At 41.0% G+C, this 25,534-nt stretch overlaps 1 long non-coding RNA gene across 1 annotated transcript in view; it reads right to left on the minus strand.

Annotated features, from left to right (window-relative positions):
- Positions 1-2,090, minus strand: part of LOC127017176 (uncharacterized) — a 216,893-nt gene extending 214,803 nt beyond the window's left edge. The window contains exon 1 of the long non-coding RNA XR_007766546.1: positions 1,959-2,090. This is a non-coding gene — a long non-coding RNA (uncharacterized LOC127017176). The remainder of the gene's footprint in view (positions 1-1,958) is intronic.
- Positions 2,091-25,534: the final 23,444 nt, after the last annotated feature.

The raw sequence follows: 25,534 nt of genomic DNA on the forward strand, positions 1-25,534 counted from the left end.
TTCCAGAGGAGACAATTAGGAACATACTTACTACCAATGATTGGAAATAATTACCAGGTGAGACTACTTTCTACAAAGAACCTGATTTCTTTAGCACACCCAAATACAGCCAGCACAAAGAGCTTGTCGTTCAGTAATTCCAATTTTCTATCTGTAATGCAAATCAATACAATATATAATAACACCCAATTACTCCTGTGCATTTCACTTGGTTTGTTTGTTCCCCTTGAAGTGAATTCTCTCACCCTAATGCTAAAGCAGTCAAAACAATAAATGCTGCAAGTCAGCTTTTAAGAGAATGGGGCACCTCTCCTCACAAATAGGGTGCCATATGGATTCCCTTCATGAATATGGGATTTCCTTTTAAAGTCACAGAATGCTTTCAGCATTTAATGGCTAGTGCTACTGCTGCTCAGGTTCCTTTTGTGATTTGCACCCCAGGGACACAGAGCTCCATGCATTACCAGCTTTTTTCCTTATTTTTCACCCCCCATTTTCAATCTGTGTAAGATAGATGCACAGCATCCGCTAGTTAATAAACAAACTCTCACTTAGATTACACTTTCAGTTTCCAAGTGCAGAGCTGACTAACTACAAAGAACAAATGTGTTTGGGGCTTCAGTGCTGGCCTTGGAAGATTGTTCACAAATACATGATTCATATCCGATCCTGAACATTAACACTTTCCTTATGACTCATACATACAGTTAAACAATAAAACAGAGCGCTTATTGAAGTTTTGTTTAACATGCATGAAGTACCTATTATTAATATTTTTCAATTTAATTGTTTAACAATGTCGATCCTATTATTAGCTGCAAAGAGGGGATGTTTCCACTTCTATCTTGAAATAAATACATGCTTTTGAATTTACTCTGACTTATATTTAGAATCTTTCACCAACAGCTCAGAAAATAAATAATAAAAAGCCATTAAGCACTGTATGGAGCAGGGTACGTACCTTACCAATGTACACATAGTACATTATTTGAATTGCTAGAAGGCAATCACCCTGTATCTCTCATTCTATAGAACATGATGTGTACAACGTACTGATCAACACACCATTTCCTCACATTGTTTTCCTCTCCAAAGTGAAGGATAAAACAGAAAATACAGCCTTCCTCACACAATAGAGTCTTTAGGTCTTCTATCTGGTCCCTACATGTTAGGATGTTCACTGTAATACAATTCCCGGATAAATTATAACGAGTGACTGGCAAATCTGAAACCTGTTAAGAGTTCAAGTTCAGCTAAAAAAAACCCTGAGGGATTATTTTTAAAACTTTATCCTTCAGAATTCAGTTTTCTTGTAAAGTTTGCTAAATCATCGTAATTGGCGACTATTTGCAGTTTCACTGCAAAAAAAACAGCTCCAGCTTGACACACAGGAACCATGGAAGTACTAAGCAGAGTTTGTAAGAATCATATTGTAACATAGATATACATTCAGGTAAAATATAAGATTTTGACCTCCACTTTAAGCCTGCAGGATAGTTTCTTATCTTGGGACATGTATGTCTGCCTCGAGTGTGTATTCTGCTGCCTACATGCAGCTTTCAAACCAGTTTTACAAAACTGCTCCTATCTTTATGCAAACTATTTCTAAACAACTACAGAAGTAAGTGTTCTGCTGCAGACAAAGCTTTTCAGTTTGTTATATCGAGCTTTTCCAAAGGATAAATTCTTCTAAAATACTACAGGACAAATTCAGGAAATACACTGATGACACAGGAACATGTTCTGCAGATGTTCTTCGTGTCAGTAATCCATCAAGTGATGAGTAAGAACCTCCTGGGCTTCATCCTAACCCCACTGAAGTTACTCACAAAATATTGACCCTATGGGTGCAAGGCTGGCCTTAAATTCAGAGGTTGGCTCTACCATGAGAATGCTTTCACTCTACCCACTAACACTGTGTAATTTCTAAACGTTTCCTGACAATTCATGTTCCTCACCGGTTGCGGAGCCGTGGTCTCAGACATGTTGCCTTCAGAAGCTGACCTTGCAGAGGCAGAAACAGTGATTTGCTGGTGTTGACAAAGCCTTTCTGCCGCAGCCACTGCCCTCACATCTGCGAACGCTGTTTCAGCATGGCTGACCAAGGACAGAAAAGAAGGGGGAGTTACTCACAAGCAGACACAAGTACCAGTCGTTGCCCCCACATGGCTAATAATTCAATCCCAGAAAACTACACTTTAGTTAAAATAACGTTAACACTTTAGCTCTGTCCCACTAGCAGGCAGAAAATAGAACATACTGCCGTGTCAGGATGAAGCACCATCCACAGTTTCCCTCTCAGGTTTTTGAAGACATAAAGGGAAAGGAAATGGTGTCCATGCTTCACATGTTTGCTCTGGGACTCAAACCTGCTTTCAGTCACCACATTCAGTTGAGAGGGCCACAACCAGGCCCCACTTGTCTACTGCCAACCGCTTCCTCTCGCCTCTCAGCCCCGGCCGTCCCTCTGCCTACCCAGGCCCAGCCAGGAGAAATGCCTCAGGAGCACGGCCATCGAGCAGCACGCCATGGCACATACCCTTGTGCTGGGCACCTGCTGTGGCCGGGACTCCCCGGGGGCCCCAGGCCGTGGTGCCTGGTGGACGCCTGTCCATCAGCCAGGGGGGTCCCAGCAGGGGCCTCCTTGGGAGCCCTGCAAGCACAGGCCGCCATCATCCCTCCTCCACTTACCTCAGAAAGGCACTGGCAGAGTTCCCGCCTATGCAACCTAACAGCAGCGAGGGCTCCCACTCGTGGCCTTCTGGGGGTGGGGCTGCCCATCCCTGACACCTGGGAGGGCTCGCCTTTAGCCCTCGTTAATTGTTGCATTTTCATTAGGGCAACGTCTAACAGCCTCACCTGAGCTGGGGTCAGTGGGAACAGGTGCCTCAGGCAGCGCTCGCAAGAGACCTGCCTCAGGTGGCATCATTTTGTTTATCCACTGTACTACCGGGCCTGGATGCGGCTGCCATCTTAAGGTGATGCCATACACCTCTTTGTCTTCACTGGCTGAAGAGCCACTTGAGGGTACCTCAGCACCAGGTCGATGTTGAGCAGCATGGGAATGACCCAGCAGCATCGAGGCCAGGTGGCATGGCGGGCAGCAAGCCCGCTCGGCACCGCGCCACCGTGATTTCAGACGGGCCTCTGCGCTAGTTAACGACAGGCGCAAAGTTTTTACGTGTTCCTCTATTCCAGATTGCCTTGCGAAACACAAGCTAGCAGCAGGTTTCACCGCACAGCTCTTATCTCAGCACCAGATGACCGAAAATACTGAAGGGAAATATGAGCAGGGGAAGCGTTTCTTCGTGTTTTCGTGTGCCGCTTGTTGCTAGGAAAAATATTTCCTTAGTATCTTTATGGGCTCTGCAAGTCAGCATCGGTGGAGCTCAGCTGGTTGCCAGAGAGTATAAAACAGCAAATGTCAGGAAAAAAATAGGAAGAAGAAGTAAAGCTTTAAGAATGTGCCCCATAATGAACGTCTGTCCCCTCAGTACTGCCCCTCACACAGTCAGGAGAGAGACATACGCACCTTCTTTCTTTGCCGGAACAAATCTTAGGAGCTTCTTCCCAAGGTACTTTATCTAAGCTATATTATTTTTCTGGGGTTTTTTAGAAGCTTGAAAGCAGTTATTTGTGTCAGGGCTGCACACGGTGGAGGAGAGCCCCTGTTTACTGACTGCTGAGCAAAGGAGCCTGCATCTGAAACTGGTAAAAGCGAAAGGGCGGGAAGGGACCCAGAGTGGCAGAGGGGCAGAGCAGCCTGTCCCCAGCACAGCGGGGCCCAGGTCTCCAACCTCACCTCCCCTGTGCCGCCAGTGGCGCTTCCAGTCATAAACGGTACCAGACGCCCCGGAGAGGAAGGCTGAACAAACCTCTGGTCTGGACACCCCATGCAGCTCTGAACCCTGCCTGCCATTTCAACCGAGTATCGAGGCCTTTCACATAGCCACACAGCTGAGATTGGTGACGGCATCACTGTGTTTCAACCTTTCTAGAGGCCAAAGAATAACTCATTTCCTAGGCCAGTTATTCATCCATCTTTTTGCTAACACCTGGGGCCAATGACGATGCTGAAGGGCTGGGGGTTGGAGCGTTTGAAAGCTGGTTATCGCTGAATTTGCTTCATACCGGCCGCAGAACAATTCAGTGTATCTACTTGAGCTGGATATTTAACCCCCATTAAACGATTTCCTGTCCCCACTGATTGTCCTCCAAATTGTCCTGTGGCTACTCCCATTGCTGACTGCTGTTTAAGTTCTCACATGGTGCTCTTTGAATTTTCAGTTTTTCACAATAAAGTGGTCTTCCCCGGTCTCTTTGCATTGTTTTATAAACCATTTGTTTTTAAGTAAGACTCTTTTTCCCACAAAAAGAAAGAGCAAGACTTTGTCTGAATACAAATCCCATGCCCAACAGTGTGCTGACATTTGTGCACAGAGATGTGCTTTCCAGTTTATTCTATTGTGCTTTACTTTTTTTTTTTTTTAATAGTTCAGTGGAAAGTTTGGATGATTCCAGGCAAGTATCCTTTAACAACACCAGCACAGAAATAGCCTGAAAAACCGGAAATACATCTCAGTGTTGCCAGAGGAATTATGGGTTGTTGGTTTCTTACTTTTGCCTTTTTTTAATGTAAGTGATATTAAAAAAAAAAAAAAATGGAAGACTTTTATGGCTGATAAGCAGAGATTAACCTCAGGTACAGTGCCAGCAGCTGTACTTTTCTCCACCTGGGTATATTAATGCAAGTGCAGGATTTCTGCTATCTGAGTCACCTCTCTTTTTAGAGCTCAGCATCACGCAAGTGAGTGGCTCCTGTTGCAGCAGGTACAGGCGTCCGCCGAGGACCATGGTCCCATTTGTAGCAGTACGATTCCAGCTACAAGTCCTTGCTGACATCCAGGAGAGGCTGGGCACCCAGCAGGATTTAAGAATCTGAATACTTCTGTTGATCTAGACTTAAATTCCCACAGGCAAACTAATTGCCAAGTCGTTACCTGACCACACTGAATTTGCCCCAGAACATCCCCAGATAAAAGGCTGGAGCATTAATCCACGGCGCCATCTAGCTCCCACAAAAGGAATATTTTCAACAACTCTTTTCCCACATTAGTATGACTCAAACCTTATCTAGTATTTCGCACAGAAACACAGAAGATGATAACAATGAGGAAAAATGAATGTTATCTTTCTCACTTCTTGACCTCCTGGGGGCCAAGAGAACTGGAGACTGGCAAATCACCTCGCAGTCCCTCCTGTATCTCTTGGTGGATCTTCTTTTCTTACTCCAGGAATGGCAAGTGGCTTGACCCAAACGTGGACAGAAAACCATTTTAAGTCCATGAGCTCCCCCCACCCTTTCTTCCCCAAGTACCTCTGACCTTCTGTCCCTACAGCCTGCGTCGCAGCTCTGGGCCACCTGGGCCACCCTTCTGCGAAGGGCAATGGCCGGCACCAGCTGTTTCAGAGGAACGTGCAAGAAAGTTGACACTACGAAAGCAAAGACAAAAATCATTGCAACAGAGCTTTGATTTCCACTAATTATATATAACACAGGGAGCATGTGTAATCTAATTTTTTTCTAGTGATATCCACGATGGTTAAGCCAAGCATTTTCCAACTAAAATATTACAAATGATTGGCAGATTTCAGATATATGAGAATTCAGACTCATTTCATATAAGGAAACAAAATCTGAAGGCTCCCTATTTCTTCTGTCTGAATATCCTTCACTCACCAGGCTCTCAGCCTTTAAGCCTATTTGCTAAATAGGAAGACCTCCATGGCTTTCACTAAAAATTATAAGACATGGGGATCTGCTTATAGCCCCAAAGCAGAGAGAATGCAGGCTGAAATCACACAAGCCAGGAAACGCTTGAAAGCAGTGAGACGACAACTGTATAATCACAGGTAATATGCAAGCAAAAGACCAAATTTAAAACTCCGACTCAAGCCTGCAGGACATTTGCCAACCTGCAAGTTAGGCTCCAGTGATGTATGGAATATATTTGCTCTGAGTCTATGCTCTGCTGCATGCCAGAAGCTTTTAAACCATCTTTACAAATATGTTCCCATCTTTTGCCAAGTGAATATACAGTCTTTTTCCCTCACGTTGGTATCTACAGTTGTTCTTACTAACTTCATGATTTCTGAGGCTGTAATTACTCTTGACTATTCTCAAATATTTTTGTGATGTCCGCCAAACTTCAATGCTTTCTTATTCTAACAAAACAAGTATTATTTGCATATTTACTTTGCACATATGCTTTACAAAAAGACCAACAAAATTGCTTAAAAATGCTTCAGTGATCCATGGTATATTAGCTCTGCAGATTGGCAGACTATTCTGCTCTACTGCACTTCTCTGCAACTAGTTGTTTCTCTGCTCTCCTCTGCCTCCACTCCATGTCCAGTGTGATCTCTTCTCCTCCCACATAGCTGCCGTGCTTTGTCTGTGTCTTCAACTGTAGTGACTTTCGTAAGCCTGGCCTGTTCTCTCTGCTGTAACTCTTTCAATGTTATATATCATTCCTTTACATTTTCCTAGGTCTTGCAAGACATCTCTCTTTCTGCAACCACTCTCTTGCAGACACAGACTTTCCTAGCAGTGGTTATTGCTCCAGGTTTCAGTTCTACGCCCAAAACGCAAATGTCCAGAGAATCATAGAACCATAGAATGGTTTGGGTTGGAAGGGACCTTAAAGATCATCTAGTTCCAACCCCCCTGCCAGGGGCAGGGACACCTTCCACTACACCAGGGTGCTCAAAGCCCCATCCAACCTGGCCTTGAACACTTCCAGGGCGGGGGAATCTACAACCTCTCTGGGCAACCTGTTGCAATGCCTCACAGTGAAGAACTTCTTCCTTACATCTAATCTAAATCTACCCTCCTACAGTTTAAAGCCATTACCCCTTGTGCTACCGCTACATGCCCTTGTAGAAAGTCCCTCTCTGGCTTTCTTGTAGGCCCCCTTTAGGTACTGGAAGGCTGCCATAAGGTCTCCCTGGAGCCTTCTCTTCTCCAGGCTGAACAACCCCAACTCTCTCAGCCTGTCTTCATAGCAGAGGTGCTCCAGCCCTCTGATCATCTTTGTGGCCCTCCTCTGGGCTCGCTCCAACAGGTCCATGTCCTTCTTATGTTGGGGGCCCTGGAGCTGAACACAGTACTCCAGGTGGGCTCTCAGGAGAGCAGAATAGAGGGGAAGAATCACCTCCCTCGACCTGCTGGTCACGCTTCTTTTGATGCAGCCCAGGATACGGTTGGCTTTCTGGGCTGCAAGCGCACATTGCCAGGTCATGTTGAGCTTCTCATCAGCCAACACCCCCAAGTCCTTCTCCACAGGGCTGCTCTCAATCCACTCATCGCCCAGCCTGTATTTGTGCTTGGGATTGCCCTAACCCATGTGCAGGACCTTGCACTTGGCCTTGTTGAGCCTCATGAGGTTCGCACAGGCCCACCTCTCAAGCCTGTCAAGGTCCCTCTGGATGGCATCCCTTCCCTCCAGCACGTCGACCGCACCACACAGCTTGGTGTCGTCGGCAAACTTGCTGGGGGTGCACTCAATCCCACTGTCCATGTCGCCAACAAAGATGTTAGACAGCGCCGGTCCCAATACTGACGCCTGAGGAATGCCACTCTATCCACACCTCCTCAATCCGTGCCACTCCAGGCTATGCCTAGACCACAAGGCAAGGGTGTGCTGCCGCACAGCTCCTGCTGTCCAAGAGGAAAGGTGGGATTAAGCCGCAATAACCTGATGACACGGCCAGAGCACGCAACCAGCTTGAATCTGGAAGTGCCTCGATAAAGATAGCAACACTGTCAGCAGTACGTAACCCTAATGTTCTTTTGGTCTTCTTCCATGCACTCATCTCATTATTCCTCATCCTTTATATTACAAACGACTGGGTAGGGTGAAATGCAGGCCCTCCTCTCTGGCTTTAAGTAATGACATTTGATAACACAGCTCAAGTCCAAAAGGAGATGAAGCAAGACCAGGTGTTGCTCAATCGCAGGATGTCGATCCCATGCAAAATTCCACATCCAAGAAGAATGGACAGGAAGGTCCCTGCAACTACTTCTGTTTATCAATCATATTTAGTGCAGTCAAGTACTGCCCTGGTGTTTGTTAACATTTAGGCTCGAGTGCTTGTCAAATATGAATAAAGAGGATTTCTCCTTTTCCAGGGGCTGCAGCTGTACGGAAAGTAAAAAGTAAAATTAAAAACAATGACTTTCTCTAAGGAATGCAGGAAACGTTGTGATGTATTTTCATTGCAACCACTTGAAAGCAGAATTGCTGTGGAAATAAAACAACTCCAAATACACTGAACTTGCTGACTCAGTTGATCCAGAAGAAAAATTACAAGTCAGCAATTTCAAGCAGCAGCAGTACCAAATGTACTGTATCTGCAACACTGATGTAATGTGCGTTGCAACATCATACTTCCCTGAACGCTGCACTTATGAGTTTGATGAGCCACAACTTTTAGATGAAGCTCGGGATTTGCTGCAAATTACGTAAGAAAGTTTTCCTTTATAGCTTAGACTGTTAGATGTTGGACCCACGCAGCTCCTTAAGGAACAGGACATTTAAAGGGAGAAACTTCCTCCAACTTCCTTCTGACCCTAATCTGAGGCACATATCAAATTTAAAACAAGCGCAGATCTAGCCAATTCTCCTAATGTATCCAGAATTATCAGCATTACAGTATTTTCTATTCAAAACAGCTTATGCAAATCATTTTCAATTGCTATATGCAAATGATTGAATCACTTTTTGTTATTTGATAATTTTTCACAGTTTTCTAATTTTTATGAGCACCTTATAAGCAAAATATTGAAAGTGGGCACATCTTCACTTTCAATTTTCCATTTAATGTTCTACTTTATAAGTGTCCATAAGAAATTATTAGCAGCTGTTAAAAGCCTCTTAACAAAGAGAGGATATATTCTAAGTGGGAAAACCACTCAGAAGTTACGATTTTAAGCAATTCATTGGAGTCTGTAGTCTATACCTATGTTAGGTGAAAGAACAGAGAGTGACGCATAGGGGGAATAGGTTATGAATCAAAGTGGAGATGGGCTAGGGATTCTTTGTCCTGGCTGCTATTACTTCAGGAATACACAGGAAATAATAGCTAAGTTTGTCATTTTTAAGTGGTGGAAGTTGAGAGCAGAGAGTGAATTCAGGCATCTTAGTTAATGTAAAAAGTATCCAGCACACGGAACTGTCTCCATAAGGAGCATCAGCAAACGAAGGCGGCAGATAAAAGCAAATTACCTTCTACGAGACAAGAAAAAGGCCTGACCAGTAAGTGGACAAATACAAACTGAATGTAAACAGAAAACACAAAAAAGCAAAAGCTTCTCCTATTCTCTGGTTTATATGCCTCTCTTTTTCTTCCTTAGCTGTTTCTACTCATTTTATCTATTTATTTCACAGAAAGATTGTATGATAGGTGAACTTGTCTGGTCTACGGAAGGACAACAGAAGAAAAAGCTATGAGAGAATTGTGGAATAATAGCACCTGCCTTAGTACTATAGTACATTTCTGCATCCCTGCAACTGCTGTTTGGAAGTTTAATGATCAGGAAGCATGACATTATCTAATCGATTTATGCCAAATATTAATATAAGCTATTTTTAAGGAAGGTAATCTTATTTAAAATGTAAGTTGTAGGGCTCATTTTCTCTTTTGCACATTATGTTTGGCAACTGTGAAATATAAAGCATCCAGAAATGAAATACAGAAAACCCCTTGGAATTTTTTTTTCCCCTTTGTTTCATCCTTCTGAAGTTCACACCTTGCTGCTTCAGCTGATGAAAATCGTGGAAGAGGACTTCATTCACCACTACCAAAATCCCAAGATTTCAAGTTTTTTTTGTGGTCTGATGAAGCTGGCCACTCTTGAAAATCTGGCCTCACTTTCTACTGTTCTTTTCTCAGACAAATATTTCCCTATAATATCAGAAAACCTTGACACTGCTCTGCTACAAGAATAAGGCAAGGAGTAGCGGTAATTTGAAAAAGCAGAGAGCACAGAGAATACTACCAGCATTAAAAGAATTCTACAAAATATCGGAGTCCACTTCTTAGAAAAGCTCTGCTTATGCTAGAATAGTGCCTCTAGCTTTTGTTTTCCAGGAAAATTGCCATGACCATGTAACCAGCAGAATGCAATAGCTTGGTTATTCTCATAGAAAGTAAGCTTTAATAATGGTGCTTATTTCTGCCTGAAGGATATTTCTGGATACTAGACACTAATATTTTGCTTTTCTACTGACAGTTCAGAACCGTGCCAGGAGAGCCACGATTCTAACTGGCAAAACTGCAGGCTGAGCTGTTGCAATATATCACTCACGAGCAGCTGACAGACCAAGTATTCTGTGTGGAGGCTACGCGGCTGCGCAATTGGACTCGGGACGGCTGTGGTCTCTGCACAGGGAAAGGAACGTTCATCAGAAAAATAAGATGAAAATCGGCAGCAGAATTACTCGTGGCCGAGGAGTTCTCCAGCTCCAGCTATGATTTACATGCTGTGCTTTATATGGCTTGGCTAGTCACTCCCCTTCACTTTTGTTGCAGAATACATCACTGAGCAAGTGGTTTTATGTAATAATAATGGCTATTAGTACTGATACAGTTATTTTATTTCATGAGCTCAGGAATAACTGTGTTCAAACTTGTTTCTCTTAAAATACTGAAAGCAAACTTGAAACGTCCCATACTTCTAATTCTTTGCATGACTGTGACCTTGTCTTCAAGCCCTGAAATACAAGGTAATTTAAGCTAGAAGTGGCTCCAAGAGAAAAATAAAGACTGAAACAAGAATACATTAATTCAAGTGACATTTAGGTCAGTACAATCTTTGGTTCACTCAGAAGAAACCAATTTAAAGTCCAAGAAAGCAATAAACTTGAGTGGCAAAAGGCAGCTCCAAGCTAGCATTGTGAAAGGAAAGAGAGAAATCATTGCACTAGAATCTTTGTTTCTTCTAATTTCAAGTAACAGATGGAGGACAGAGAAGCTTGCAAAATTATTATTATTTATTTATTTCTCACACAATAGGTACCTTAATCTGGTGTTGCAGCATGGACCCTTAGCACGTTTTTCACCCTTGTTTTTGTCCTTAAGTGGCCCAAGTGGAGTTATCTTCTGATACTGAGGGGTTACATTTAACTTACATAGATCACAACCTCGGGTCTGAAGCTCATTTTCATAGGCAAAAATAAGAAACCTGTTAACTTGCATTTTGTTTCGTTTCTCCGCAGGTTAATTCGCTTAGCTGGAGACAGCTCACCCATCCTGATACGATATCTGCATGAATAGAAAGAAAGTAATGAAAGAATTCCTGTGGTTTGGGTCAGTAAATAAAACAGAAAGTCTTTCTGGTGATTGTGGTTTCTGCGCTTAACAATGTGCTGTCCATCCTTGCTATTGCAGCTCTTGGTTAAGTCTTATATAAACTGAACCCTATTTCTCAAAGGTATACATAGATACTTTCACTTAGTTAAACGACTCTGAAGATGGTAGAATTCACAGAACGTTTTGGTGTGTAACGAATACACGTGGTAATATGGCGACAGCAGATCTAGCCAGGTACTGTAACTAGATCGTGGATTTCGAGCTGCCACACAATTATTTCTGGCCGTGCTTCTGTACGATATATGTACCTGTAACTTTCTCCACTCTTACGTGGGTGGAAGCATCCAGAAACTCCTTTGAGCATGCACTGTTCCTGAGAGATCTCCCACTTAGAGAACAGCAGAAGAATAGGAGCATCAGCATGAAACACTGTTATAAATATTCGCATATTGGATTCCCGGAACTGAAGCTGTGTCACTGTGCAAAGTTTACTTGTATTCTTTTTACTGATTGTTTCTTAAGAATGACCGCCAATTTGATTTTCCCTCCTGCTAATTATTCCCAGATGCTTTAGATTTTATTCAAAATGGTAGCTAAACATACTAACCTGTACTCCTGCTTTTTCTTGCAGTATCAGCCAATAGTCAGCCAAACAAGATGCTGCAAACACAATCATAAAGGGTATGTGAAATTCAAGCTTCAAAAAAATCCTCTTACTGTAATGAAGAAAATTGTCTTCTCAGTTTTCTTTGTGTGAGAATTATAATACAAGGAAGACAAGACCACCATATTGAATAAAATGTCTTTGCAAGCTAATTTTGCAAAAATAGACATGAACTATTTGAAGAAAGTGAGAACAAGAAAACAAAGAGATTCTCAGGAAAGTTTTAAATGCAACAGCTGAGGTTATATATGTGCAATGGAATTTCTTTGAGAATAGATATTTGTACCTGTGTGCTCCTCCATGCAAGTAGACTCAAGTGGAAAATGCAGCTACTTGAAGGCATTCTGCGTCTAGAGGTACCATTGGAAAGAGAAACACTAATAATGGTATTTTTATGGACTTTTAGAGTCCAGGAGAGCTTCAGCAAGCTATCAAACATTACAAAACTTCAGTGTTCATGGAAGAGATAGATTTTAACATCCACGCTCTTGTGGCATAATAGCAGCTGTAATTCCCACAGCCTCATTTTATCAGGGACAATGACATTAAAGTTTACCTCAAAGGAAGTAAAACCCACCATTTTCAATCTTGGTGTTTAGATTTAGCCTCTTTAATCCATCTTTAAGCACTTAAAAAGCAATAGCCTGCTTTTTAAATTGCTGAGACCCTACACCTCCCACTGACTCGGGCAGGATTTGGATGGGCTAGACACTTTGAAAGTGAGTTTGATGAGGGTGCTCAGATGTTGATCTAATTTTGAAAGTGTTTACAAAATTCCTGCTTGTTGATATTTAGGTAACTGAACCAATGCAAAGAGAGGAAATCCAGATTCCACTGAGACAAGGCTTGTATTTCACTATTGTAGTCACCAAGTACCCTTCCAACGAATTAATAGTTAATATGCTACAGATTATCATTCAATGAAAACTTTGTGAAGACAAACATTTTATTCTTTGGAAAAGAAGTGATGAAAAATGAAACTACCTTTCTTAGCACAGAAAAGAAAAAAAATCACCTACATCAAAAATGTTGAAAGCAAATCAAACAAAGGATGCACTATGCTGAGGGACATGAATCCATGTACATTCTGCAAAAATGCTTAGATAATAGACAATTCTGACAATTGAATCTTTGTTTTCAAAGCAAGAAAAATCAACTTGGATTTACATTTTTGAATGTGTTTGTTTGATCTGAGTGCAGGGGCAATGACAGTCGCTCAGAATACAAGATCTTTAATATTAGCCGACAGGTTTTAGTCATAGGCAAGATTTGTAACCAAGAGTACAGCATAAATAATAAAATCGAATTGCAAAACAATTAATCTACAAAATATGTATGTATATGCTTAACTTGAAGGATATGTGTAGTTTTGCTTAAACACTTTGCTAGGTTAAATCTTATTTCAAATGTAAATATGTTCAATGTTACTAACGCTTCTCAGGAGGAAGACTAGAAAGCAAGGAAGATACAGTGTCTCTCTCAAAGACAATATTTCATTATTCATCTTCTCAGTAAAGCTGTCGTTACAGTATAGAAGGCTCTTACTCTATTGCCGTGGTTCCCAGGTGCTGCCACGTGTACTAGCTCTAGCTATTCAGTTTTATGACTACACTTCCACGCTTTCCTTACCTTTTGCAAAGGTGAATCCTTAAGCGTCACTCCCACCTCTGTGCTTCAAATAGAGCACAAACACCATAAGAAGCGGCTGCTTGTTTCAATTCTGGTTCAAACGTACACAACGGAACTGCAGGCAACCACAGTGTAAAATCTGAGGCCCAAATTCAGGGAGACGTTTAAACTAATGGTGGCTTTAAGCATGCTAAGATTAAGCACATCCAGAATAGCAACATGTGAATACATTTCATGCTTAGCAATACAATTAGACAAGCGCTTTTCTAACTGAGATTGACGTCTGTTAAATGCTGACAGTAGCACTGAATGTTTACCTCTCGCTGATTTACTATACAACCCTTTTTCAGCTACTGTTGTCAGAAAGAGCTCAAAAAATTGGGAGGGGGGAAAGGGGAGATTATTCTTCCCACAGTAGTTATGCGGAAAGTCCTGTAACATCTGAATCACCTTCTGGTTTTAACTGTCCGTGACCTAAGCAACACCTAACTTCACTGGCTGCAGTGTGACCTTAAGGACCTATCTTACGAATTAAGGCTTATGTTAGGGATCAGCAAATCTCAGAAGTTTCAGATCAGATCAGATTTGGGCAGGAATTCCAACTATGTGACAATGAATCACGTCAAACCTCTAATTTGTAAACCTGGAATTTCACTCTGTTAGCAGTTCACAAGACCTAAAGAGATAACTCTCCAGCTCATATGAATCTAAGGTGGTGGGTGCAAAATCAAGGAGCAGATTTCCATCTATTCTAGTGGGAGACTGCATTGTTAACAAACAAGGGTTTGCACCATACATGGCTTTGGGGCTTTGCTCTTTCAATTCCTTGAGTAATAAGCAGCTGTGAGCAGAAACCTGTTGCACACTAACACGAATCTGGCTGCGTGCAGAACACAGAAATGAACCAGGCACCTCCATGCTGGCTAGAAATTTGCATCTGCTCCATTGCTCGTGTGAGAGGACGTGGGTCCCTTGTGAGCCTATTCATCGTGTTGGACCTTATGCTGACAAACCCTCTGCCTCAGCCCTCCAGAGGACTCAAACCCTCAGCAGAGTAAGGCAGCAGCCCCAGCCCTGCCCTGTTTCACTCGTGCATCCAAGAAGTGACCGCACCTACGTTAACACTGTGTGGCTTTGTTAGGAGTTTCAAGGCAGGCGGCCTAGGGTGGAAGAGCGGAGAGAGTCAGCTCTGTCCTTCAGAGACGGTCTTCTCGTGACAAAGGGGAAACACTGGGCAGGCTGGGAAACCTTGCAGGCTCGGGGTGCTGAATTGGGCTGGAGCATTTGGTTCCATAGGGCTGATCCGATCACTTTTAGGAATTTTATCTTTGCAGAAAAAAAACCCCAAAACATACGGCTATAAGTTGTAGTCTGCATTTAAAAGTTTGGCCAGCATAGCAGCTTCGGTGAGGGGATGTGATTTTGGCAGGTGTAACTGCAACAATAAAATTCTTATGTACCTCGTGCACTGAAACCCTGTTGCTGTTATATAGTGTTATCTGGTCCAAGCGCCTTTCCTTAAGGCATAATTTTGTTTCCCAGTCTTGCTGGTTTATAGCAACACTGGCAACCTTCAAAGCGTCAGCCTATTCTGAGGCAAAACACTTTCTGCTTAGAAAAAAGATTATATAAAAATATTTTCGAGGTGTTCTTACACAGACCTATAAATTTTGGTCTTTCCTGGGACTGAAGAAAGGAAAATTATCTACTTGTTCTTAAGCTAAATTTCTCCTCTCCTCTTAGTCCCAGCCTTTTTCTGCAAGTTCTGCAGCTCACCGAAAGAAGCTGCAGAGGCGACAGGCTAACAACATTTGTTTACTGTGGATCTCTCTTTGAAGAGTGATTACAACAACATCGTTCTGCATATCCGGAGGGTGGATTTCTTATCTCCCTGAAGGAGAAGGAGAACAATCACATATTTGATAAGTTCAAACAAAAGCGCACACAATTATAGGAAGTGAAATGTTTGCTAAAAGAGGGCAGTTTATACAAAACCCATTTTTATAACCTCAGACATACATATTTATTTCACAACAGCTTTCAAGAGCAATGTTCTGCAACTCTGCAGTATCTCTGTTTTGTGGTGGCACATGAAATATTTTCCATTTGAAAATGGACGCTGAAGGGGAAACACTCCGCAGAAAACAGTCATTGCAATAACTTTGCTCAGTGGCTACTTTCACCCCTACCCACCTCGCACTCCCAGGCGACGAGGTGTAGGTAAATCCATACAGGCTGCCTTTCCACCTGTAGGAACAGCGGTGAGAAGCATGCGGGCAGGAGATGCGCTCGCTTCCACGTTAGCTCTGGCAGAGACCTGCTGTTCCAGGCCCCCTGCTCTGCCCTCTGCTACTGCCCCAAAGCAGCAAGGGTGCCCAGGAATAAAAGTTACAGGCAGTTTGTTGTGTTGTGGAGGCTGCTCTCTCCTGACACGAAGGACCAGGGTTGTGTGGCTGCAGGTATGGAAGAGGCACTGCTGACAAATGTGCTCACGAACGCAGGTCATCATATTCCAAAGGCCCAGTCCTTTACCAAAGTCATCCTCTAAAGTTTTTCACAGACGTAGATCGGTTTGACACGTGACACTCACAGAATCGGTCCCAATGAGCCACATCACACGACATAAAAAAAATACAGCACTGAAATGCTAGGAGTGCATGGGACCGGTGATCTGAATGTGCTTGGATTATGAGGGAAAGAGGAATTTCTTCCCGATGCAAGAAACGAGAAGAGAAGGGAGATTTTGATTCTGTCCTTACCAGTTTCTAAAAAACTCATAACAACTTTGTGTTTTAGGAATGACTTTTTGCCTGTGTCTGTTTCCTTTCAGCAAAAATGTATTAGCTTGTAGTAAGGATTAAGCTAATCTGTAGTCTAACAAAGAATGTTTTCCATTTTATTGTGTTGGGGGTCTTTTTAACCAATTTTGGACCATCTCATTAGAAATATCCCTCTCTTTTTTTCTACAGAAACCTGAAAAAACATTACTAATCTGATCAAAGTCTATCAGAATTTTCTCCAGGAGATCATCATCTGTAAAATACCTCTCACATGCCATAGTGACACTCGGGGGTATACTTTATTATAATCTGTAAAGCTTTTAGATAGCCTTAGAAATAAGGCAACACAGCAGTGAAAACTAAGATCAGTCATTCATATACATGCATATGTTGTATATCAGGAAAATGTGAAGCGAGCAGCTCAAGTGGGTATAGAGCGCTATCAGTGAGAATGAGAGCTTGTATTTTCCTTGAAAGCCAGATGTATAGTGCAGGACAACAGCAAAGCAGACTGTGAGCAGATGCTTCACCGGTTTGCATCAGCACCCAAACTGTCAAACATCAAAAAAAAAAAAAAAAAATCAAAATGGAAATCTCAGGCCACTGTGTTTTCAGATGAGATTGTTGTTACTTGCCGTCTCTGATCAGGTCAGAGAGGAAAAAAGTCTCTACAAAAACATTCAAAAATGCTAAATTGAGTTTGGTTTGGACATAGGGTAAAAACAAGCAAGCAAACATATGCAAAAATAGCTTCTTTTCTTACTACTCACAGTTTTCCCCTTACTCTTCTACTGCCTTTTCCATCATGAACTATTCTCACTCTTGTTTTGTTCTTGTCACATCAGACGCAGTCCTGAGAGAGGCTGCAAACTGTCCTCTTGCTGGATTTGGTGGGAGGTTGATGTGCAGGGACCTACATGAGTCAGCTGTAAATAACTAGGTTAGGTTATGCCCTCTTATTTTTAAGGGTGATTTATCTAGACCGGAACTGAAGCACTTTGGTGAGGCTGAATAATGAAGTTTATGCTGCCGTTCTCCATGTTGTTCCTGTTCTGTACAGGAGAGAGTCTCACAATTCACTGATCAGTCCCCAAAGACAGTAATTCAGGTATCATAATAAGAAGATCGGTATAAGAGGTACAATACAAGATTACAAATTTCATATGAGTGAACTCAGCAGATACTTGCGTAACTACGGTAGCTTAAAACTAAATCAATGAGAGGCAGATCCCTGTGTACTCTTCTATAGACAAAACTAAGAGGTTACAATTGTTATCAAGTTCACTGGGAAATACAGAATAAAGCTGTAGCACACTTTACTGTCCACACCATTCAAGAAACCAGTAAAGATCTTACATAGTTTCCACATAATGTTTCTGTTGGAAAACTTCATAAAACATATGATGTACTAATTGAAACATCATAATGAGAGAGGCTTTAGAGCCTTTTGAATCCATTAAACCTCTTGCAAGGGTCAGCCTTCTAGCTGGCATATATGAAATAAATGAGACGGTTAATTCGTTATATAAGTGTAAGGAAAAAAAACCAAACCTGTAACTGTTCTGAATGTAAAAAAAAAAAGGACAAAAAAAAAAAAAAAGACAGACATTTCCTACATGGGTTGCCTAAGGAAGACTTCCTTGGTATTATCTGTAGCTTTTTTTTTTTTTTTTTTTTTTTTTTTAAGGCAATCCTCTAGCTTGAAAATCCAGATTCCAGGGGGAGCGAGAAAGGTTTTCAGGATCAGATTGTAGCGTTTATATACAAAAGAATGCTAGTAAAGTTAAAGAGAGAGGCATAATACAGTGCATCTCAGTACAGTGTATTTATACCACAGTTCCAGTGGTATAAAGATACTTCAGGCATGTATGGATAAAGCTAGTCAAAAGGGAACATAAGTTATACAGGGCTTATTTGGATCTGTATAACTTTAGATCTGCATTAATGCCGTACCTGTGTTTAGCACTTCGAAAAGAAAAAAGGTTGATGACAGCAGTTGTTCAGTGAATACAAAAAGAATGTATACCATAGACTTTGTTCAGCCTTCACTGCCACTGCTCTGCTATTACGTACGAGGACCGGGGCCCTTTCAGACCGAACAACCATCCTACGTCCTGTCCGCACGTCGTCACTAAGACCTGATGCTTTCATCGTTTGCACAGGAGATGGGGAAGTTAACCTCAGGATCCTGGCCAGATTCTCCATTGGGAAATAGCTCTGTAATGCTGCCTTCAGAGGTGCTCCCCACATCTTCTGCCATCTTATTGTGTAAAGGGAGTCTTATGTATACAAGTCTTTTGGATCATTTATGATGAAAGACTTATACAATTGTATAAAAGCATATATGTGCATCATTATCAATATTATACTCCTTTAGACGAACAGCTTAGAGAAAAGTTCTGTAGATAAAAACTCCTATAAAGACAATGCCAAAATTAGTATACATTTAGATTAAGGCTTTCAATCCCGTAAATGCTACTGTCTTAAAACCATGAGTACCATGGTTTAGGTTTAGGTAAACCATGTTAACCCAAACATGTAGGTTTACCGTGGTAAATATGTGCTTATTTTTCTGCATGCGCAGAAGGGTTTAAAAGTTTTCCGATTAATGTTGCTGTAAATAGAAATAGGAATTGCCACCTTCCTGCCTGGAATATTTAAGGCATTCATCGCAATTAGCGTATACCATTCACAATATTGACCGGTTTATTACCTTAGTATTACACCATATGAAAAAAAGATTGTAAGGGCTATTGTCCTGGACCCTAAAGATTTGTGTGCACATGAAAAAACGGCCATACGTGTTCACAGAACCAAGGCCAAAAAAAGACTAGTTTAGAAACAAATATTTCTTTTGCTGGAAAACTTCCATTTCTCTTTTTGACGTAACACACAAGTGACTGCTATGGAAATGTAATGCTGGGGTTCAATCCTGATCCTACCGAGATAAAAGGCAAAACAGTCTTTGACTTCCAGACATGTAAGTTATTTTTCTGAACTCATCAGAAGATTCAATAAGCAAAGATATATGTTGCATTTTAAGGCAAGTACATTCATTTTCTTCAGTCATGTACAACTACCTGAAACAGAGGCACCTTTCTTTACTAATTTATGCAGGATAACTGGGAAAATAGCGCACAGAAAAATATCTTCCTTCCTACATACTTATATTGATTCTTGTCCCTCAGCATGTATAGATGCAAATAGTATTTTCACTTCCAAGTTTTCGAAGTTAATGATTTACTTTTGGTTTCCTGTAAATATGAAAGATATTGCTGCCTTTCCCAGAAAGGATAAAGAATTCTCTTCGGTTGCCTTTTGTTATGCAACATTCTGCAGTCCCCCTCTGCAGGAAAAGGTAACATCGACTTCTGCGAGGTATAATTGCATGGAGTGTGGAAGAGAACACAATCCAGTAGACTCACCCTGAGATTATATTTGCTCATTTTTTCCTTCCTTAGACAAGGTTTCCATCAACAGGAGCTTTGGCATTTGAGAGGCTGTTAGAATAAATGAAGGGACAGAAGTGTCATCTGGTTAGCACTCTTCAGTAAAAGCAAAAGCAGAGTCACCGACATGAAAGAGATGGCAGATATCCTACTATTTATGATGTGATTGTAAAGCGTAAAGTGTGCTACAATCTTAAAGCAATACATGTTAATTACCCTCAGCAGATCTCCGATGTTATAAAAGTAATTGCTAAGATCTTTTCTGTATTGCTGATAACTATATCTATCACAGCTTGGTTTGTTTGTTTTATATTGCATTCTTATAAGCAACAGGAACTCTCGACGATATAATTCTATAGAAATTTTTTTTTTTTTAAGTTTAAAACATTGGAACATATCCAATGGGCCCTTAGATCTGTTCATCAAAAGACACCAGCAATCTTGCTGGGGCAAAAGTCCACAAATATATGCATTAGGTTTGATCCCGTGCTACCAGCAGCATGGAAAAGTTCTTCCTCAAAGCCTCCAGGAGAGCAAGAACAAGCCTATAGTCTATCATCAAAAGCACTCTAAGCCTATAAAACATATATAGACAAAAATTCACAGGTATGGTTTCGGTGCTTATAAGCAAGATCCCAGCGCAGAGCTGAGGTGCATATAGTTGGCTACATACCTGTAAGAGTGGGGATAACCACTTGAGAGAGCCTATATTCCAGACAGGCAGAAATTTATGCTGGGCCCCAGCTGTGCTTGCTTACATGCCCCCCAGAATTAGTAAGTTACTCCAAAGCATATCCTCTTCCCCTTGTTCTTAAGGGTAGGTCAAAACTCCTCCCATCCCTGCAGGAGATCGAGTTTGGGAGAGGTTAGAGTCAGTTTGGCTCAGGTAGAAGAGACTTAACATTTGCTTCCTAATATAACGAACACCTGAACATAGGCAAAAAAATATACAAATAAAATCATCTTATCACACTTTTCATAAAGCACTAGAAAAACTGGCTTGATAGGTTTCACTATTATGCAAATAAAGAATGGGCCAGGAAGAATGAAAACGGAGGCTTTGGAAAACAAGAGTTGTTTAGAAAGTAAAACGAACTATTAGTTTTAAGGAAAAACTTCGCTATTAATTGTTACCTATTAGTCAGCAAGTCAACCAGTGACTAGTACCCACCACCTATCAAGTAATCCTACAGCTAAGATGAATTGCCTTTCTATTATTGCTGGGTTTGGGCAAAGGTGTTTTGTGAATACTCTGGATAACTTGTGAGAGAGGCTCTTTTTTCAATAACTGATAGTTGTGACCTCATCATATTCTACTTGCACGTGCTTCAGAAGGGCAGAAGTAATAATAATAGAAACGGGCTTGTGAAATATCCCCCTCCCAAAAAAAAAAAAAAAAGAAAGCAAGTGTTGACATTGAGCTTGTTGTTATATCCTAGTTAGACCCAAAAAATGGCACAGAAGGAGGACTTATAATATATTTAATATTTCTCGTTGAAGAACAAGAGGAAGCACACCAACTTTAATTATATTACGGGCAGGAACGCCACTGACTTATTCTGAGTTTAAGACTGTACAGCAAGATCGTGCAAAGGACAGAACTATTTGTTGGAAAAGGAGCAGATATCAAAAGATCTTTATCATAGACAGAGCTACATAAATTCAAATCAAATACAGACTAAATCTCTGCAATATCTGCTGAAGAAAGATGAGTTTGTGGCAGCTCAGACAGTTCTGAGAATATTTAGGTGACCCAGTTTCAAACAAAACAATTTAAGGGAATAAAGCAAATACTACATATTTCCAGTACTGCTAGACAGAGAACCACATCCAAGAGGCAGGACTCCCCAAACCTTTCTGTACAGTCCTGCCGCACAAGCAGTTCAGCTAACCAGAAAAGGACATCGCATTCTTCTTTGCACATGCAATTAAATTGTATGAATCTAAGGAGAGTATATTGCATTTAAACAATGAAGTCAGCCAATAAATCTTACAGTTGTCTAATTCTTCTAGGACTGTAGCCTCAGCCCATGCCTCTAAATAAACGAGGGTGTTCATCATGAACTCCTGAGATCAGAGCCAACAATGGTCCTTCTACAGAGTAATTCCACTGATTTTAGTCATGTTACTTTTAGCTTACTCTGGCATGAGTGAAATACCCATCCCATAGACTATATATAACCATCGACGTGAACAGCAATCTGCTTATGGACTTTAGAATACTTGCTGGCCCCTGGCCACAACCACAAGAAACAAGAGCTTCAGAAGTAATCACAGCTCCTCCTCTTCTGTCAGTAGGAACAAAATTGCTTTTAACATATATATTTAAACAAGCTTAGTTGCATTAATTAGTTCTCCTATGATATTCGCTTTAGTTGTTATTCCTTTTTAGAAGAGGATTGGCTGTAAATTACTGTGTGTTTTTAAGTGAATGAACCCATATGAGCACTTGGTCCTGTACTTTTTCTGTTTGTTAATAGCTGAGCCATTCAGGATGGGACTGCAGCACCCTCAGAATTCCTAAGAAAACTGAGTCATCCCATCATCGCTCACAGGCGGGCTGTACGGCTGGGTATTACTGCCACCTAGTTTTCAATTTTTATTATTATTACCTAGACTTTTGCATTCTCCGTGGTAAAAAAGTATATACATAAAACCTGAAAGTTTTCATTCTATTCGTATATTATACATATCCTGTGATGTATTTAAATCGTGCAAAATTGTGCAATGATAAACTTACTGAACAAATCCACACGCATCTAGACGCAATCTTGAAATGCATATTAAGGATACATAATTACCAATCCCACATATAAACACACTGTGAATATCCAACTCAAGTTTGCTAAGCAAGGTCAAAACAAGAGCCAAGTTTGCAGCATCACAGAAGTTTGTAGATCTACAGCCGATCTTTGCCAGCTGACGCTGAATCTAATAACTTTTATTATGGACCTTTTTCATTGTAATTGACAAATAAAACTTTCCCACTTGGTGCCGTACCAAAATTTCGCAGAAAGGCCTTGCAATATAAGACTCCTCAGTGAGATACCATGTATTTTTCATTTTGAGATGTACGAAGAGAACCTTTATATTGAGATAGTCTTTTTTTAGACCAAGATATGAACGAAAAGCTTAGCAGTAAAACATAGAGAAATGTGGAGAACAATTAAAGCAATTTTTGAAACCTCATCTAAATTCCATTTTGAGGTCTGAGAAAGGAACAGTTAAGATTCTCCATTCTGGTGACCTTTTTGCTTTTATGCTGGTTCTGTGGTGTCTGACTCTGACTAGGAGCGCCTGTGGGAGCCCATGGAAGTTGGAGGTTAAATTCAGAACCCAGCTGAGCAACCTTTCACAAGATGTGAAATAATAAATATATTGCCACAGGCAGGTTCCAGTTTTGGCAAAAATAAAAAAAAAAAGCCCGTAACTGAAATTTCTGACAACTGTTAGAGCTGGGGCTCTGTTATGTCAAGACAAAGTAACATGTTTTATAATTTATCCAGTGCAATTCTACTAAACTAGATGAGGAAAAGGTCTGTTCTTTGCTGCAACTGAATTTTATCCATTCTTTTAACAAATAGCATGGCAAAAATTAGGCCATTTCATTGTGTTTGTGTGTAGTAATCACACCCAAAAGCTGCTCAATAAATCTCATAAAGGAGCCTGAATTCTCCTTCATGGAAGTGAAAGATTTGTGTGACGATTTTTCGTGGCAGCAAGAGCAAGTACTGATGTTGTTAGCCTTTATTTTTACCAAAAAAGCTGTGATGACTGAAAGTAAAACAAGATGTTTGTGACTTTCAGGCATAACGCAATCTGAGGAATTTCGCATGCTGGATGGGTTGACAAGGCATGATTCTGAAGCAGACTTTTTAAGACAAAACTGAGACATCTATATTAACGCAGGTTGAGAGGCCACAGATGTCTCCAAACACTCTCCCTTTTTTTTAAATTGTTATTGAAAGACGAAATTCTATTTGAACTCAGATCCTAGGCCCCCGGGCTTGAAAACCATATTGTGCACCCCCCACCGTGCTCAGGTTAAGTTCATTCAAACTATTTTATGCAGCTACAGTATGGATCACACTCAGTTTTTCTTTTTTCCCTAACAGGTTTGTTTCTGGTCATAAATTCTCAATCAGTGGGCAAGCCACATTGTACAATTTAGTAAATAGTGTAGTTAAAACATGTTTAAAGTCAAAAGAAAAAGGATCTGACAATGGAGCATTGTCCCCTTTGCAGAACTGAAGTGTACCTTCTTTGATTCAGTAACCTTGCTGCACTTTGGTATGAAATTGCCCCTTTTTCCATCAAACTTGCATTTAAAGTGCCTCATTAGCATGTCTCACCAGATCAGTAAAGATTCTGCTAACCCAACGCTCGCTTCAGTCAAGCCACCATGGTTTTTCTATCTGTTTAACATCTAAAACTCCTTGACAAAGTTCCTTTTAAAATTTACTCCTTTTGTTTCTCCTTGGGTTTTCTGCAAAGATCTTTAAACTTCGATGTACTCCGAGATGACTCCTGAACAAAAATCATGTCTAGCCCAGCTAGTAAATCTAGCCTCCATTCAATGGAATTAAATAAGTGCTTCACGGCTATTGTAGAAGCCTCTAAAAAGGATCTTGCATCTTTAAGAGTTTCCTACAATAAATTAAACACATCTCACCCATTGTAAAAGGCAAAAAAAAAAAAAAAAAAAGAAAAAAAGAGAGAGACTTGATCCAGCACAGGGGAGCCACTGTAGACCCACAGTGATGCCATACTTCTAGTACCAAAACACCCACAGATAACAGAGCCTAAATTAACGGCAACAGGCAATGGAAGCAGAATTTCATTTCTTTGGGAATTCAGCCTTGGAATTCGCATCAGTAAAACATGGCCAGCAAATAAAATAAATATCTAATGGATTAAAAATCTGTAATTGTATGGGTTATTAAAAAGGAACATGGCAGGATTTTAGCTTGAATTTGCAGTACCTCAGCCAGGAAGTTCCTATTTCTTTTCTAATAGGTAAGACCTCAGGTCCAATGTTCAGATTCATTGTAGCATCTGAGCCCTGCTTAAATACAGACATATGAGTAACCCTACTGATACCATCGAGACTGGTGCCCTGCTTAAAGTTAAGCTCATGTTTCAACTCAGAGCCAACACACTCATCCAAAACTCTAGATCTTTCTGCTCATTTCTGAACTGAAATAGAGAAATCTTAAGCTCTTTTAACCGTACGGGTGAAAAAAACAATTGGTGCAAAAAAAAAAAAAAAACCCAAACCCCAAAACTGTGCAGAGAATTATCTTAAAAAGAGTACCCGAATTTACCATAAGATAAGAGGCTACAAACCACTGCACCATCAGTGCGACTCTGACCTACACTAACACTCCTTCCCCTCAATGGCCACTGAATGATCTAGCTGAAGGTCATTTTCACTTGATGAGTGTTGAATGGCCTACCTGAAGTGAACCAGCAGTTCAAAGATGTGTTCAGAACACAGGAAAAAAGTCTGCCAGCATAATTGGGCACCAGTTTAGCAAACTTTGCTGTAGCAAAGAATGTATTCAATAAATTTGGAAATATCTTTTAATTCTTATATGAAGACAAAGGCCTTCATTGTATTCATTCCAATAATTTGTACT

Source organism: Gymnogyps californianus, chromosome 5, assembly GCF_018139145.2.
Source record: "Gymnogyps californianus isolate 813 chromosome 5, ASM1813914v2, whole genome shotgun sequence".
NCBI lineage: Eukaryota > Metazoa > Chordata > Aves > Accipitriformes > Cathartidae > Gymnogyps > Gymnogyps californianus.